The 16968-nt window shown below is 38.7% G+C and overlaps 1 protein-coding gene across 1 annotated transcript in view; it reads left to right on the top strand.

Annotated features, from left to right (window-relative positions):
- Positions 1 to 16968, top strand: part of FOXO3 (forkhead box O3) — a 126466-nt gene that overhangs the window by 35406 nt on the left and 74092 nt on the right. The window lies entirely within an intron of this gene.

The following is a 16968-nucleotide window of genomic DNA, read 5'->3' as shown; positions in this document are numbered from 1 at the left end:
GAGAAAGTTTAAGCAGGAAATGGAAATCGGAGATGGGTCACTAAGAAGCAACCTTTAGAGGAAAGCGGAAGGTAAATAAATGTGTACATGTCCATAGGCAAAGTTACAGGCAATTTGGGAGAATCCAGAACACTAGCCTCGTTACACACTTTGTTTAAAAAGTAATCTGTGGTTTAAGAAAAGAATCTGGAAAATACTTAATATACACTGTTACCCTTTAGGAACTTTAGGATGCGTACTAGCAGTTTGAAGCCCATGAGAAATCCTACAGTAAAGAAACCTGTTTTATTTATTTATTTATTTATTTATTTATTATTTATTTATTTATTTATTTATTTATTTATTTATGGCGGAGTCTCGCTCTGTCGCCCGGACTGGAGTGCAGTGGCCGGATCTCAGCTCACTGCAAGCCCCGCCTCCCGGGTTTACGCCATTCTCCTGCCTCAGCCTCCCGAGTAGCTGGGACTACAGGCGCCCGCCACCTCGCCCGGCTAGTTTTTTTGTATTTTTAGTAGAGACGGGGTTTCACCGTGTTAGCCAGGATGGTCTCGGCCTCCCAAAGTGCTGGGATTACAGGCTTGAGCCACCGCGCCCGGCCAAGAAACCTGTTTTATATTGTTTAACCCAGCATATCCCAAACAGTTGCAGCTCAAAGGGATGCTTTTTTTTTTTTTTTTTTTTTTTTAAAAGCAGAAAACAGTTATCAGCAGAACATACTTTGGGAAATAAACTGTTGGACTAAATAAAATAGGGTCTTTTCTAACTCTTTAGAGTCTGAAGTGTGGATGATATCCTGAATCATAATAAGAGAAGATCCCAAAGGACTGGAGAGAAAATTTACTCTGGAGATGGCAGCAGCTAAGTGAGAACAGAACTTGGCCATGCAGTTGTGTCTTAACTTGTCCCAAAAGGGAAGTGCCAGAATGTGGGTGATGCCATTGGGCTATGTTAGAGACACATCAACTCAGAGGTTGTATAACTTGTTTCCATGGCTAGATAAGAAAGAGAGCCAGACCTAAGAGTGTCCCCTTGAGCCATCAGAAACAGTGTCACCCCAGAGATTTACTCTTTTCAACTTCTCTGTCCCCATTAAATCCAGAAGCACACCAGGCTGAGAATGGGTAATAGGCTTAAGCACAAAGAAATTGCTTATGATTCTGAATGTGGAAGGCATTTTTCTTTTCAGCTGTGAGGATGCTCATTTAAGAGAAAATTGCTTTCTTATTAAACAGAATGATTATGCTTTTTTAAAATTGGATCAGAACATCCCCATGCTGCCTTGTGGTATTTATACCTAACAAACGGATAATGACTGTGTGAAATTATGGTTAGGTACTCCATGTGTTAATATGTTTCAATAACTTTTTTATACCGACCTCTGCAGGCTTTGGTAGCTCATACTGTAGACCTGTATGTGGCTGTGTCCAGCTGCAGCATGTGAGGTAGCCAGAGAGCTATTTCAGGAACAAACAGAGCTATTTCATGTTTCCTCTAATTTGTAATAAGCACTTAGGTCTGCCTGACTCTTGAGATGTATCACAGAGTTCATCACATGCCACCTATTGTAGTACTAAAAGGTACTAAAATTCATGCTTGTGGTGTTTTAAAATTAGCAATTCTGCTCCCTCTGTTGAAGCTATGTATATTTGTTAAATAGTGTCTTTTAAACCCGTAAATTCTGGGCTAGAATTGATGAACATTCAGATTAAAGCAAGCAAGAAAAAACTTAATAAAAACAAAATTCCTTTCATGGAGTTTGAGGTTCCCAGTGATTTAGTGGGGCATGTGTTTTCCATTAAGGATATAGTTCCCATGCCGTTAATAATGTACAACACTGTGGGTTCTCTCTGCTTTATTAATCTTTGCCTCCTTCCTCCCTACTGTCCCCTCTTCCGTCTCCCTCAATTTGGGGATGGGAAAATCCCTGTGCATCTTTCTGCTCTTTCTAGAATTTGTTCCTTGGTAGTTTCTTCATCAACTTGAGTCACCTCAGACCTAGAGGAGGAATGGATTAGCTGAATTCTGCTGACTTGTTGCTACCCAGCTCTGCTGATAGGGACATTTGTAGGGTGGGGATGACAGGGGATTACCAAGCAGTTGCTGAGTGATAAACTGAACTGAGGCAACCACAAGCAGGATACATAAAAAAGAACCACTGGCACGCACTGACCCATTGCTCTGAACCAGCTGTCTGTGCTGGGCCCTGGTGGGAAATTGGGGGAAAAAAAATCTAGAGCTTTCTCTTGAACAAAGTTACATGCAACATGAGTCAGAAACATAATTTTTCAAGGTTTGGGGCCATACAGATTTTGTTGGGGGGGTGGGGAGTGTTACACATTTTATGATGATTGACTTACTGGAAATTCACCATCATGGAAACAGAAATTTAGGGAAGAATTCTGAATGTATTCTGGGAAACCTCTCATTCATGACACTGGGTTGGCAGACAGATGGCTTCCAGGAATGCCTACCCAGGGCATTGCTTTTTATGGCAAGATGTGGATGGTTGATAACCCCTTGACCTGGTGGTCACTGGAGATTGCCCATCCAGGGCAGAGACCTCTATATACCCCTCCACCGCCTTCATGCTGACTTAGCATGATGGCCAGCAAGGAGTTTCTCTAATTCTTGTCTGGGCATATTCTTTCTCTTTCCCTTTTCTTTTTTAATGCAACTAATAAAAAGATTGCTAACAGTTGTTACATAGGAAACTTGAGATGTATACAGAGTTCTAGAAAATGGGATGAGAGCTGTTTTTTTCCTAGATCAGAGTAACTTTGTGAGAGCAAGCTGTTTTTTTATTCCCTGTCCTCCACCTTCCTTTCACTTGGTTATTATTGCTGTTAGTAAGTAAATGACCCTTCTGAATTGAAACAGGGTTGGGACTGCTCTTTAAAAACATAACCTTTTTATTGGGATTTTCTTTAAGATAGGTTAATTTATTAAAATTTAAAAATCTTGCTAGGTATTAACTTTGTTGCTCATCTAGTACCAAGAAATAGTGTCAATTTTTATACATCTCAGCTATGTCTATAATGTTGTATATGTGTGTAGTTTGTGGATTTAGGTTTTGAATACATTATTTCTTATTTGAATGGTGCTCAACATTGTATTTAGGAAGCAGCATAGTTGAAGATGATTGGCTTTTTGTAATGCTTCTCGTAATGATGCCTCGCTCAGTATGTGCCTTGCCCTGAGCTCAGTCAGAGTGTTGTGTTTCCACAAACATGCTTCTTCATGGTCTTTTCCCTCATGGTCAGCCACAGAGGCTTTCCCAGGTTCAGCGTGCCAACTTCTGACTGCAAATGGTCTCATTTTCTAAAGTCTTTCTCCCGTTCTCCTTTAAGAAAAAAATCTTAGTTATTAAAAATCTGCCTCACAAACTTAGAAATGCCTCAGAGTAAGTATCTGAGAAGCAAGCCCCACATCCATCATATATCATTGTTTCTGTTAAGGGCCATCCCATTTCTTCAGACAAATTCTATCTTCTTCCTACAAATTCTATCTTCTTCCTCCCGTCTCACTTACTTTTGACTTTGAAGGCGGATTGTCCCATCTCAGATTTCCTTCCAGAATAGAACCACATTTCAGCAAAATATTGGATGGCTGGTTCTTTTCTTCAAGACCCACCTGCATCTGTGTTGGTCCTTTATGTGAGAAGATCTGAAGGGTAAGCAGGTTTTAATGGACTAAGGTTTTTTTTTTTTTGTATGTATAAGGAGGGTGGAAGGAGAATTTTAGAAAACTAGATCCATTGGCCTGCAGTTAGAAGTTGAACACTGAACTTGGGAAAGCTTCTGTGGCTGACCGCAAGGAAAAAGACTACTTTAGTGACTACCGACATAACCTGGTTTGTATTACCTGTGAGGACTAACTTCACACAAATTGATGTTCCACAGATACAAGCCTTTACAACTTTATTTCCTCCCATTATAAAACTATGTGTGGGCTGGGTATGGTGATTCACACCTGTAGTCCCAGCACTTTGGGAGGCCGAGGTGGGCGGATCACCCGAGGTCAGGAATTACGAGACCAGCCTGGCCAACATGGTGAAACCCTGCCTCTACTAAAAATACAAAAAATTAGCCGGGTGTGGTGGTGCACTCCTGTAATCCCAGCTGCTCCAGAGACTGAGGCAGGAGAGTCGCTTGGACTGGGGAGGCGAGGATGCAGTGAGCCAAGATCGTGCCACTGCATTCCAGTCTAGGTGACAGAGCAAGTCTCTATCTCAAAAAAAAAAAAAAAAAAAAAAAGTATGTGTGTTCGTTGTAGAAAATTTAGAAGCCAGAGATTGCAAAATGAAAACAACTTATAATTCTGCAGTCAATTATTGTTAATTTTTTTGTGCATATTTCCTGGTTGGTTGATTGGGATGATAGGTAAGATTTTAAAATCTGATTTTCACTTAAGCCTCAGGTACTTTGTGGTTGACTGTCTTGGCTAATTTTTATAAGGGAAGAAGGATTATGAATACTTCTATGTCATTAAGTAATCATCAGTGACATTAAACATCTCATTTTTAAATAATTGTAGATTCACATGCACTTGTGGGAAATAATACTGAGATATCCCACGTACCATTATCTAGTTCCCCTTGTGGGTAATATGTTGCAAAACTATAGTTCACACAACCAAGATATACTGACATTGATACTGTCAAGATACAGAACATTTCTTATTACCGCAAGGATCCTTCCTATTGCCTTTTTTTTGAGACGGAGTCTCGCTCTGTCGCCCAGGCTGGAGTGCGGTGGTGGGATCTTCACTCACTGCAAGCTCCGCCTCCCGGGTTCACGCCATTCTCCTGCCTTAGCCTGGGTAGCTGGGACTACAGGCACCCACCAGCACGCCCAGCTAATTTTTTTTTGTATTTTTAGTAGAGACGGGATTTCACCGTGTTAGCCAGGATGGTCTTGATCTCCTAACCTTGTGATCCGCCCACCTCGGCCTCCCAAAGTGTCCTATTGTTTTTCTAAAAATGTTATTTTTGTTATTTTATTTTCGAGACAAAGTCTTGCTCTGTTGCCTAGGCTGGAGTGCAATGGCACAATCTCGGCTCACTGCAGCCTCTGCCTCCTGGTTTCAAGTGATTCTCCTGCCTCACCCTCCAGAGTAGCTGGGATTACAGGCACCCGCCACCTTGCCCGGCTAATTTTTGTATTTTTGGTAGAGACGGGGTTTCACCATGTTGGCCAGGCTGGTCTTAAACTCGCGGTCTCAGATGATCCACCTGCCTTGGCCTCCCAAAGGGCTTGAGATTACAGGCGTGAGCCACCGCACCCAGCCCCCCTTCTATTGCTGTCTTCTAGCAACAGCTACCTCCTTTCCCCTGCCTAACTTGACCCCTGGCAACCATTAATCTGCTCTTCATTTTTATAATTTTGTCATTTCAAGAATGTTATGTAAGTGATAATGTTATATCATACAGTATATGGACTTTGGCGATTGACTTTTTCCCTTAAGCCTAATTTCCTGGAGATTTATCCAAGTTGTTACACATATCAGTAGTGTGTTCCTGTTTGTTACTCGATAGTGTTCCACTGTATGGCTAGGTTACATTTTATTTATTCACTCATCACTCAGTGGACGTTTGGGTTGTTTTCAGTTTTGGGCTATTTTGAATAAAGCCATGTGCTATGAATATTCATGTACAGGTTTTTGTGTGAACGTAAATTTTCATTTTTCTGGGATAAATGCCCAATGACTTCATTTTAGTGATGGCAAAATATTTCATTGTATGAAATAAATATTTCATTAATTTAGCTGATTACTTCTAAATGTTGTTAAGGGTTTTTCCCCCTAGTTTTTCTGCTGTTATAAATATCACTGATGAAAATATTTTGGGTAAATCTTAATGCATATCTACTTTTATTTCTAGAAGTGGAATTGATATCTGCGAGCATACAAAATTTTAAAGCTTTGCTTTTTCTAGTCACTCTTGTTTTTCTTTCCTAAAATCTCCCTAAACTCCTACCATCGGTGTATGAAAGTGCCCATTTCTCATACCATTGCCAACACAGAGCATTACTACTTTAAAAAAATCTTTGTAAATTTCTGTCATGCCGCTGTAGCAGCATAACCTAAAGCTCCACTGTGAGTTTTCCAATCCCACTTGGCCTAAGATCTTTGAGAATAACAGAAATACCACCAAGATCTTGTTTTTTGCGTGAAGTTTGGGACTCTGCAGTTTCATAGAACCTCAGAGGATTTGGTCTAGAATGGTGTGAAGAATTACAGGAAATCACTGAGTCTGCCTGTTTTTGTGTGTTGCTGCTGTCTGTCCCTCGTATTTATCCAGAAGGAGGCAAGTGTGCTGTCATAAGCAATAGCATTAAAACCAAACCAAAAATAATAATAACCTTTTATTATAATTAACAAATGTTATTTTTGATAATAGATGTGAATAACTTTATGAAGGCTGAATAATATAAACAATATAGATGATTGTGTATGTGTGTCTTTCTGTGTGTTGTGGATTATAGGAACCTATTTGAAGCTCTTAGAGCTGAATGTTAAGTGGTCTTTTAATGGAACTGCTAAGAGAAGGTAGAGTAGGAGATACTTTTCTTCCCTCTTTATGCTAAAGTGTTTTAGTGTTTCTGTCTGTGACGAGGCAGTAACTTTAAAGGAATAAGATAGGATTAATAACACATATCTACCAAAACTTGGAAAATATACTGTATTTTCTGAGATAAAAACCTTTGTATTGAAAATTACTTTCTGGTAGAATATGGCAAACTGACATTCATTCAATGTAAGGCTTTTTTTTCCCTCACTTTTTGTATTTTGATCTGTAGGTTTTTTTTTCTTCTTCTTTACCTATGGTACCATTTTTAAGGTGAATCAGGCCAGTTTCAGCAAAAAATTGTTGTATTTATCACTTCAGTAGAAGGTAGGATGACTTTGATGACATTGTGCTCAGTAACTTCTCTGGTGCTAAATTGGTGTCCTGTGACAAAGAAGGATCCCATTCTTACAAATAAATGAATAAAGGATACTAGCAGAATCTGGTATTTCTCTTCTTAAAAGTTTATAATAAATTATTCATTCAGTCATTTAAGTACCTTCTACATGTTTGCAGCTAAAGACTAATGAGTGTAATTAAACAAGTGGATCAAGTAAAGCATCAGCCCTGAAAACTTTTCACTTTTTCAGGGATGATACAGAACCCTCCTTTTTTTCCTTGTCATCTTTTCCAGTTTATTATGATTCTTATGGTATTGGTGATCTTAAGTGTCTAGAAAATGTACACACATTTTGGCCTAGGAAAGAAAGTACAGTATTGAATAACAAGTTGAGGATCTCCAGGTATTAAATATAACCTGATTTCCAGAGGAACTTGATATAAAGAGAATGGGACTCTGCTAATGGGGGAGAGGAGAGAATCACTGGTGGGGTTTTGGGTAGAACATCTTCTTTGAACTAATGCTGGACAGCCTTTCCCAAACTGAGCATATGCCATCATTCCTTGAGGGCAGTAGAAGGGCCCTGGGAATCTATCTGACAGCATTATGGAAGCTCAGAGTTTAGTTCTATTTTTGAAATAAAAATTTCCCAGTATGGTACATTATAGACAATTTTATTTTTATTTAAAAAGTATTTTTGTAGTGATCATGGAAATACCTATAGGTCCTGGAATTCTTAGAATAATTTTTTTTTTACTATGAAATTGCCTAGGAATGGTGACTTAAGCTACTCTGAAATAATATAGTGTTGAGGATGATTACATCCTGCAAAACACTGCAGCCTCAGCCTACTTTGACTAAAAGGATTCTAACGTGAGTGGTTGGAAGAAAGGAGGCAGCATCAGGCAAAATTTATTGAAGAGGTCAGAAGTAGCTAGAGGAGAAACCAACGTTTTACTCTTAATAAAGATTATTACGTAGATATTTTAGGAAAGATTTACTCATTAAAATTTGGAAGGAAAGAAGTAATAAAGAAAAACTGGAAAACGACAGTACCCACTGTTAATACATTTCTTGGTGAGTAAATGAGGTGAAAGTCATTGGGTTCCTTTGCCCTCTTGGAGGGCAGGTTAAGTTTTTATGGATTATTACACCTTTGGATGATTATGTGGAAGAACTTCCTGATATATTTTTTGTTCTTTTCGGATTTAAAGGTAACATTTAACAGTGATGTACCTTTGCCTGAAATGAGTAGAAATGTTATATGACTTATTAGTATGTAATATTACTTCTGACACTCTGACATTTGTGAGCAAGGAATAATCAGTTTGCTTTCTTGTTCATTATTATATTTTAACAAGAAATAAGTGTTCTAGTGTTAGAGTCTCTACTAGAACTGAACTTGAACAACAACCAGTGAATGCAGCCAAAGAAAACAGCCAGTTTGGATGTTTCAGGCCCCCTCAACTTTTTGAAGGTTGGGTTTTTTTTCCCTTGTTGCTTTTTTGCTTTTCGGTTTGTTTGGTTTGGACCCTTTTTTAAGTATCTAAAGGATTGTCTAAGCTCAAGTTTATCCTTATGGAGATGCCCTCACATGGGGCATCTGAATGTCATGAGTGTGGTGATTCTACGCCTTCCCATTTTGTGACTTGGCTCACTTATGGAGTGTAAAGGCCCTATAAGAAGAGAGAAAAAGGTATTTGAAGTTAAATGTTTCTGTTTTGCAAATTTACTTTATACTGTTCCACCACAGGACACGGTCTCTTGGCTTTGTTAATTTTTATTTTTAACCTTAAGATGTTGCTTAGGCCAAAATAAACTTTTTAGCTGAGATAAATGAAGTTCATAGTCACACTCTTTATCATGGGTATCCTTATATCTAATACTTTTTTTTTTTTTTTCCTGAGATGGGGTCTCATTCTGTCACCCAGGCTGGAGTGCAGTGGCACGATCTCGGCTCACTGCAACCTCTGCCTCCCAGGTTCAAGCAGTTCTCTTGCCTCAGCCTCCTGAGTAGCTGGCACTACAGGCGCCTACCACCATGCCTGGATAATTTTTGTATTTTTAGTAGAGACAGGGTTTCACCATGTTGGTCAGGCTGGTCTCGAACTCCTGACCTTGTGATCTGCCCACCTTGGCCTCCCAAAGTGCTGAGATTACATGTGTGAGCCACCGCGCCCAGTCTACTAATTTTTTTTCATTTTATTTTTGTGATTTTGAAAACTATTAATAATTTTTGAGCATTCAGTATGTGTCTGACACTGTACTGTGTCTTTTACATACAGTATTTCTAATCTATACCTTGGAAGTTGCTCATTTCTCAGAAAAAGAAACAGGCTTAGATCAATTAGAAGTTTGCCTAAAATGACGCTTCTGGTAAATAAGAGTGGGATTACAGGTCTGATTTCATAAATGGTTCAGGGATGATTAGAATTATCCGAAGGGAAAGATTTGTTTTTGTTTTGTGTTAGCACAGGGAATATCAAGATGTTTCTTGTTTTGATTACCTGCTTAGAAAAAGTAAGGGACCAGGCCAGGGGGCTGAACGGTTCTGAGAGGGAGGCATGGAAATGCAGCATGAGGCAAATTCGCATGTAGGACAGCAAATTAGATGAAAATTAGGTTGAAGGGAGAAGTCACAAGATCCAATTATTTTGTTCAATGTGGTGCTTTCAGATCACTCAAAAGACCAAAAAAAGTTTTATTTTGTCATGTGAGCATGTGATCCTGGATAGTTAATTGCTTTTGCAAATTGTCATTGGTAAAATGCTTTGGAGGTTTTTATGTAAGAGTTACAAGTAAATTAAAATAGTTTGTGCCACAAAGAAACTTTGGTGCAAAACAGAACAATTATAATTTAAAAAAGGTGGGGCAGGATGAGAAAACAACTAATTTGGTATTGAAGATTTGAAGACTGGAGTTCTGTACAGTATGCTGGGAGACTCATCAGAGCCTCTTCCTGTTGTAAATAATGTGTGTCAGTTAATGCCTAATTGCTGCTCTTGCCTAGAAATCCAGAAGCTCTGGAGATGAGGAGGTCTCTCTGAATCCACTTCCACAGTATATCAGCCCCTTTGTTCACTCCATAGACTGGACCCTTCCCAAGGGCGGTTCGTTGGCAAGTCTATCTGGTAGGGCGGTGTTTTCTGCATAGTAATCAGGCCTCTGCAATTGTGATATTCCTCCCCTTCCCCCTAAACTCTTTGGGTTCTCGACACACATGGCAATGCCAGTGGTATAACAAAAAGTCAGAAGGAGAAAAAGAGAAAATGTCTTCTCGAGTTTGAAGTGTCTGTACAGTCTTGCCAGGCTGTGATTAAGGCTTATCTACAGGAGACTCCATGAAAAACTTTCTTCTCCTCTTCCCAGGAAGCAAGCAGCCTTGTGAACAAGCAGGTTCAGAACTGACAAACTTTTCTAGTCCTTTTGCCAGCCTGTTCTGCTTTTACCAAGAGTGTAGTGACAGGACTGCCTGTTTTCAATAGTTAAAATGTATATTTTGATCACCTTTAGCACATGCTACTTTGCACAGCTCTTTTTAAAGCCTGATGTAATCTAGCTGTTTGACCACTGTTGTGTGTGATTTTCATTTTTGTTGCCAGATGTGACAGGAGGGAGTGAGGATGGGGGTCCCATAAAGATGCAGAGTAAGTTGAAGAAGACAGTGCTTGTTCTGCCACCAGATGTCTGTTGTTTTTGTTTTGTTGTGTGTAAAAAGACAAATGAACCCTTGGGATATTAGGATATTTCAGAGCAAGGTGTTGTCACTGTTTCTCAGACTTGGGGAATTTAGAACTCATAGACTTTTTAATTATTAACTTGTATGTTTTGTCTTTCATACCTGAAAGGTCATACTTAGGAAATGAAAGAATTTTTATCCCAAATGGAAATGCCTTAGAAGAATAATATTTCAGCTGGGCGCAGTGGCTCAAGCCTGTAATCCCAGCAACTTTGGAAGGCCACGGTGGGCAGATCACTTGAGCCCAGGAGTTCAAGACCAGCCTGGGCAACATGGCAAAACCCCATCTCTACTAAACCAAAAATTAGCTGGGCATGGCGGCATGCACCTTTGGTCCCAGCTGCTTGGGAGGCTGAGGCAGGAGAATTGCTTGAACCCAGGAAGCGGAGCTTGCAGTGAGCCGAGATCCCGTCACTGCACTCTAGCCTGGGCAACAGAGCGAGACTGTCTCAAAAAAAAAAAAAAAGAAGAAGAAAAAAAGTTTCTGTACTCCTTTCAGAAATTCTTCACTGATATTTTCTTTTCTGATCCTGGAAAGGTTACATGTTTTGAAAATGGGATTGTAAAATGTGTTTGTTTCTAACCCTGTTTTTCTTGCTCTGTTTAGATGTCTAGATGATTATGGATACATTGTTTTCAGTCTCTAAAGTCTGAGGGAGTCCCTGTATCCTAATTTTTCTGCCAGCTGACATGTAGTAGACTCTGAGCATCCGTCTGCCTTTAGGGACTTGCAGATTATATTCTTTGGATGGCTTACTTCAAATGCTAAGGACAAAATTTATTCATTTACTCAATAGATGTTTATTGATGCTTAGTATGTGCCAACTCCTGTTAAAGGGTTGGGGAATAAATACATCAGTGAACAAAAGATAAAATCCCCCTGCCTACAGGAGATCCCATCCTAGTAGAAATGTATGTTCTTTAACAGTAGATTATTATTCTGGAAGAACTAATCTTTATCATTACCAGTTTCTTACTTTAGAGCAGTGGCATTTGGAGAGTTGGTGGCAGGTCTAACCTTCACTCCTGCCCCTATTTACTGCCATTTCCAAGGACCTCGGGATCATATAATGGTAGAGTTAAATGATAGGTGGAAATTCTAGTCCAGTTCCCTCATTTTATCCATCGGAAGTAAGTACAAATTCATATGCATACTTCCAGTGGGCCTTCAGATCACCTTAAGTTTCTCTATTTCAAACTGAAGTGTCTGTTTTATACTCAGAGTCATCTTTAGAACACTTGAGTGGAGTGAGATCTCAAGTTCAGCTCTTTGGAAAACTGACGCTTGGATAAATTGACACTCTCACTTTATTTAAAGATGATTGAGAATAGGCTATCACTGGCCTATTTTCGGGTCTTACAAGTAGTTCTGCCAAAGAGGCTAATTTCTAACTGGGAATTGCCTTTTGTCCCCAGAGGGAAATGGAACATGAACTAGATTGAAGGCACAATACTAAAGACAGGGATACTCAGAGAACTTTGCAGAACTTTTTGGGTTAAAAAAACCAACTGCTGTTTTCTGGTGCTACTGCAGTTACTCTATCAAAAACAAAATCCAGAAACAAAAATACTCTGACAGAAACCAGGAAACCAAATATCCTACCTGCTAGCCAACTCTGGTTTCTGAACAGAGTGTACCATTTAGGATCCCATTTAGCTGTCTTCGGGTTTATTTGAAAACTACTCCATTGTGGTTACAAGTGGAAAACAATTTAAAGGTTCTTCTTTGGCCTTGGTACTTTTATAGGGTTTCACGTTTCTAATAGCAAACTCTTCAGCAAGTCTGAAGAAATATCCTATTCTCAGAGAGGGGATGAGGAGGGTAAGCTTAACTGTTAATTTTTCTCTATCCCTCCCCTCCCAAAGTCCAGAAAACGGGCCCTAAATTCCTGGGATAGATTTGTTTCAACCTCAGGACAATTGCTTAAGCAGTTAATGCTCAGCAGTATAGAACATGTTTCCTTTTGTTAACGCTGAGGTTGCTACGGTACTTGGCCAGCTGTGGAGGTTTGTGAACTGGACCCCAAGCTATTAAGAATGTCTTTGGTTGGTTTTGCCTTAATCCAAATGAACCAAAGTTACCAGAGGACATGATGTAGAAGAGGTTATTGGAGGTTAGTTCTTAAAGATCTTTAAGATCAGCCTATTGTAATTCACATTCAGTAAAGCTATGGTTTATAACTGGTAAGCTGAGTAAATGGATTATCTCTAAGCCTTACTATTTTTAACCTTACCCCCCAAATAAATGGTGAATTGTCACGTCACTTCCAAAAGGTTTTATTTCAGTGAGTGTTTAGAGACTAGACAGATTTCACTTTGTTCCTGGAGAAGTCATGGTTGTGGTGACTGAGGGCATTGTCTGCTATTGTGGGAGAGGCACCAAGATGTTACACACCTGGTTGCTGATGGGCCTGGGTTCTAGGCCAGGTTTAGATGTTTAGTATCTGAGTCACCTAGAGCAAAGTTGTAAAGCTCTGCTCTTGATCTCTAGCTTTAAAATCGGCCAAAATACGATTTGGCCTATTACCTTTCAAGGTGGTGATGAAAACACACTATTGAGGTTGCAGGTGGTATTTGTTAAGAAGGGAAGCAGGAGGACTGAGCATCAGATAGGCCTGTGAGTTTGTTTCTCACTGAATCTCTATATATAACACTGTGGATCGCTTTTAAGGCTGAGGTATTTGTGTTTCTGGGTTAGCCACTTGTGCCAACGAAGTGACCTCTCTTTAACTGGAAAGCAGTTTGGTGTTCTCACCCATATCTTCAGGACATATCATTACAGGTCTTTGAGTTGCAGTTAGGACTTTACATTACACATATGAGTGTGCTGCTAACACGCTTGGAAGACTTAACTGTTGACAACAGGGCTCCTTCTTGCCTAGAGTTCTTTCATTAAACTCAGGAAATGTGCCTGTTGAATTTTTGTTTAAATGTACACATATATGCACACATATGTGCATTTTTGAAAAGAAAACAGTTGGGGGAAACCTGTCACCACTCCTCTTAGGTGAGTTCCTTGCAGTTTTGGCCATATATGCATGCATTGTTTGCTTAGCTGCACTAAGAGATTTTTTTTTGCACTTTGCTTTGTTTCCCCTTCCAGGCTTTACAATGGCTATTGAAAATCATTGCTTTCATAGGACAAGGGTTGAATGGATTTATAATTTATTTAATTATTTCCCCATTGGAGAGCCCTTGATTTTTTTCCTCTTTAATATTCTTTAATATTACTGTTTTTGTAATTCTAAAATAAAAGGACTGAATCTAAGAGTCCTATAAATTGCTTAGATGCTGTTAATAACTGGACTCCTGATCAGGAACTCCTAAACTGGCCACAGGAAAATTTGCCTCACAAGAAACTCAATAGAATTAAAAGGAGAGGATTCAGTGTTCTTAAGTACAAGTGAAAGTCGTGGGACTGAACGTCTCAGCTTCATGGGCTGAGCCTCTTCACCTTTGTGCTCTGAGAGAAAAAAACAGTGGAGCTTTCTGTGTTTTGTGTGTGCCCCTGTGTTTTGGTTTTAAGAGAGAGAACGCATTCACTCTCTGTTGTCTTTGCCAGTAGATAGAAGTGATAGGACAGGGACTTGGTGAAGTCTGAGGCATGTAAATACAGTGTAAAACAATGCAGAGAGCAGCCTTCCCCGTTTTCCTATTGCCCACACCGTTTGTTCCTGTTCCTCCCTGCACATCTTGTAACCCGGAAAAGATAAAAACTATTTTCCTATAATCCTGCTGTTTTTGTGGCATTTGGATAATTTTACAGTGACATAAAATTGCCTCCCTGTTTTGAAACTCTGGTGATTTATTTTGAAATTTACCTGTGGAAAACAATCATAGTTATTGAGTCGTAATTTGAAAACACTGAAATTTACCAATTTAAGTATAAAATTTGAGTTTTAGTGAATGTGTACAGTTTTATAACTAACACCACAATTATGATAAAACATTTCAAACATTTCATCACCACAAAAAATTCCCTCATGGCTTATTTTCATCAGTCCCTCTCCCTCCCCCTACCCACCCACAACTGCTGAGCTGCTTTTTGCCTTTTCTAGAATTTCATATAAATGGAGAGTCATACTGTATGTAGCCCTTTGTGTTAGCATCTTTCACTTAGTAGAGTGCATTTGAGATTCATCCAATGCCTTTTATCAGTGGCTCATTCTTTTAATTGCTGAGAAGTATGCCATAATTGTATGGATATTCTGTTATAGAAATATACCAGAATATTTTATCCGTTCAGCAGGGGATAGACATTTGGGTTGTTTCCAGTTTTTCACAGTTATGAATAAAACTGCTGTTAATATCTATGTTCAACTTTGGGGGATATATTTATTCATTTATTTGTGATAAATGCCTAGGAGTAGACTGCCGTGTGATAAGTACAGAATATGTTTAACTTTATAAGAAACTGTCAAACTGTTTTCCAGAGTAGATGTACTGTCTTGCATTTCTGCCAGCAATGTATGAGAGTTCCAGTTGTTTCACATCCTCTCCAACACATATAATTGCCAGTATTTTTACTTTTCTCCATTGTATAATGTAGTGAGTGTGTAGTGGTAGATATCTCATTTTAATTTTAATTTGCATTTGCTTAATGTTAATAATGTTATATATCTTTTCATGTGCTCATTTGTAAATTGTATATCGTCTTTGGTGACATGTCTATTAAAATCTTTTGCCTGTTTTTTAAAAAAATAGGATTGTATTCACACCATTTAGTTAGGAATTCCTTATGTATTCTGAATACATGTCTTTTATCAGAAATAAGTATTGCAAGTATTTTTTCCTGTTTGTGGATTGCTTATTCATTTTGTTAACAGTGTCCTAACAACTGAAGAGGTAAGTTTTAGCTCTAAATTTAAGACTTTCATCCATTTGGAGATAATTTTAATATTTTGTATAAGATTAGATTCATTTATCCATTGAACTTCCTTGACACCTTCGTATATTTCTAGGCCCTCTGTTCTATTGATTGCATGTTTTTTTCTTATACTAATACCACATTGGTCTTGATTACTGTAGCTTTATTTTATCAGGTAGTATAACTCTTCCAATTTAGTTATTTTTCAAAATCATTTGGACTGTTCTAGATCTAGTCATCTTTAATTTCTCTCAGCAGTGTTTTATATGTTTTAAAATACAATTCTTACATACCTTTTGTGAAATTTATCCCCAAGAACTTCATCTTTTGATGCTATTGTAAATGATATTTTAAAAATTAGTTTCTGTTTGTTTAGTATGTAGAAATATAATTAATTGAGTTTTGTGTATTGACCTTAATCTTGTAACTTTGCTAAACTCATGTATTAGTTGTAATATCCTTTTTGTAGATTTCTTAGGATTTTCTTACATCAATGATCATGTCTATAAATGGAGTTTTCTGGCCATGCGCGGTGGCTCACGCCTGTAATCCCAGGACTTTGGGAGGTCAAGGTGGGCGGATCACCTGAGGTCAGGAGTTCGAGACCAGCTGGCCAAGATGGTGAAACCCCGTCTCTACTAGAAATACAAAAATTGGCCAGGCATGGTGGTGGGCACCTGTAATCCCGGCTACTTGGGAGGCTGAGGCAGAAGAATTGCTTGAACCCGGGAGGTGGAGGTTGCAGTGAGCCGAGATTGTGCCATTGCACTCCAGCCTGGGTGACAACAGCAAAACTCTGTCTCAAAAAAAAAAAATCAGAGTTTTCTTCCTTTCTAATGTATAATGTATACCCTTTATTTCTTTTTCTTGCCTTATTTCACTGGCCAGGACCTCCAGTACATTGTTGAATAGCAGTGGTGAAAGCAGAGATCCTTGCCATTTTTCTCATCTTAAGGGGAAAGCATTCAATCTTTCACTGTTAAGTATCATGTTAGGTGTAAGTTTGTCACATGTTTCCTTTATCAGGCTGAGGTAGGTTTCTCTATTCCTATGTGTTGAGTAGTTTTTGTTTTTTAAATTATGAGTGGGTATTGAATTTTGTCAGATGCTTTTTCCTCACCTTTTGAGAAGGTCAAATGGTTTTTCTTTTTCAGTCTTTTAATATGATGAAATACATTGACTGATTTGAAGTGTTAAACCAACCTTACATTCCTGGGATAAATCCCACTTGGTCATGATATGTTATCATGACCTTCAAGTAGCTAAAATTTTGTTAAGGATGTTTGTGTCTGTCTTCATGAGGAATATTGATCTATACATTTCTTATATCTTTGCCTGATTTGGGTTCCAGGATAACAGTGGTCTCATAACATGAGTTGGAAAGTGTTCTCTGTTCTGCTCTTTTGGTAGCACTGTACTGTCTCTTCCTTAAATGTTTGGTAGAATTCAACAGCAGT

The sequence above is a fragment of the Colobus angolensis genome, unplaced genomic scaffold, assembly GCF_000951035.1.
Source record: "Colobus angolensis palliatus isolate OR3802 unplaced genomic scaffold, Cang.pa_1.0 Scaffold35, whole genome shotgun sequence".
Lineage (NCBI taxonomy): Eukaryota > Metazoa > Chordata > Mammalia > Primates > Cercopithecidae > Colobus > Colobus angolensis.
Note: the sequence above shows the minus strand (reverse complement) of the source record. Positions and strands in the feature narration are given on the sequence as shown.